This window comes from Sorex fumeus, unplaced genomic scaffold (assembly GCF_029834395.1).
Source record: "Sorex fumeus unplaced genomic scaffold, SorFum_2.1 ptg000093l, whole genome shotgun sequence".
Classification (NCBI taxonomy): Eukaryota; Metazoa; Chordata; class Mammalia; order Eulipotyphla; family Soricidae; genus Sorex; species Sorex fumeus.
In genome coordinates this window covers 1,639,642-1,641,400 of record NW_026606150.1, presented here as the reverse complement: position 1 = coordinate 1,641,400, position 1,759 = coordinate 1,639,642, and the positions used below count along the sequence as shown (strand labels likewise).

At 40.9% G+C, this 1,759-nt stretch overlaps 1 non-coding gene across 1 annotated transcript; it reads right to left on the bottom strand.

The window, feature by feature from the left end:
• Positions 1 to 994: 994 nt before the first annotated feature.
• Positions 995 to 1,101, bottom strand: LOC130040088 (U6 spliceosomal RNA). The gene has a single exon (XR_008794985.1). It is a non-coding gene; the product is annotated as a U6 spliceosomal RNA (small nuclear RNA).
• Positions 1,102 to 1,759: the final 658 nt, after the last annotated feature.

The following is a 1,759-nucleotide window of genomic DNA, read 5'->3' as shown; positions in this document are numbered from 1 at the left end:
GCAGATAATAAATGAACCATAAGAAATGTCATAATTGTATAGGGATTAAGTTGGAAACACTTACTTCTGGCAAGGCCAAGGTGCATAAATTTCACGGTTTAGAACTGAAGCCAGGCAGAACTCGAGAAGGATCTAATGCATGCTCTGCTCCCAAATTCACATACCTGTCCCAGAAATCCAGGTTGGTTCAGTCACGATAATGTTTACTTCTGAAAAACAAAAATGCTTCCATAGCCCAGGCATAGGTCACAAATTATTTCACTCTTCACTAAGGTTTCCCAAATTGACATTACAAAGTCCCTTCCAAAAAACAAGAAAGGACTGCAAACTACTGGGCATCACACTGGCATCTGGTTTCAGTATTGCCTTTGATCTGTGCCCTTTATTCATTTATTTTTTAAATTTTTATTAGAGAGACACCATTAGGTGCAGTTGTAGACTTACAAATTTTTGTGATTGGGTTTCAATTATACAATGATCAAATACCCATCCCTCCACCAGTGCCCATTTCCCACCACCACGGATCCCAGTATCCCTCCTACCCCTCAACCCCTCCATCCCACCCTGCCTCTGTGGCAGGGCATTCCCTTTTGTTCTCTCTCTCCTCTTGGGTGTTATGGTTTGCAAAAGAGGCATTGAGTGGCAAACATATTTGGTCTATAGTCTACTTTCAGCATGCTTCTCCCATCCTGGGAGGATCCTCCCAACACCCTTTATTTGGTGCTGCCTTTTCTATCTGAGCTCCCTTTTTCCCTAGCATGTGTGGCTGGCCTCTAAGCCATGGACCAAAATTCCTGGTGCTAATCTCGGCATTCTTGGGTGTTAGTCTCCTATTTTGTTACTTTATGTTCCCCAGATGAGTGCAATCTTTCTATGTCTATCCCTCTCTTTCTGACTCATTTTGCTTAACATGATACTTTCCATGTAGTAACACTTGTATGTAAATTTCATGACTTCATCTTTTCTAACAGCTACATAGTACTCCATTGTGTAAAAAAATATGGAACGCTTCACGAATTTGCATGTCATCCTTGCGCAGGGGCAATGCTAATTTTCTCTGTATCATTCCAATTTTAGTATATGTGCTGCCGTAGCGAGCACTAATCTGTGCCCTTTAAAGTGGTCCTATTTAGAAGAACTACCCTCCTTCAATAACCTAAGCGACTAATCAGTAAAATAATCACTAAAATCTACGAAAAGTTTCAAATTTAGTACAAATCTATGAAAATTTTCTAATCTGGTACGAGGTGTGTGCATCAATGTAGAACATTTGCCCTCTTAGTGAGACCTATGATCAATGTCTGGAAGTCCCAAACACCACTACCCCTCCCCACCCACCACCACCACCAACAACACACAAACAACTTTCAATGTGGACAAAAAGCAGTTCTAAAATAATGAATAAATACCCTACTGTGGTATCCTTAAAAGAACAAGAAAGTACATGCTCTGTACTCAAGGACCATGAACTGTGAGGCATGATACAAAGGTTCTGGAGTTGTGGGAATGGCCATAAGCTTACGAGAGAACAATCATAGGAGATGATGAATGGGCATTAGACACATGATGTGGGTTGTCTTATATTCATGGCATCAACGTGAATAAGGGACTTCATAATCATAGGGCTGAGGTAAGGAGAGTTTTGTTTATAGTGACAATGATCTCAAACAACTGGGGCCAGACACAAAGAAGGTTGAATCTTCCCGTAGAATATCTGGCATATCTAGATCACCAGGGTCTATCTGGATGTATATGAGAC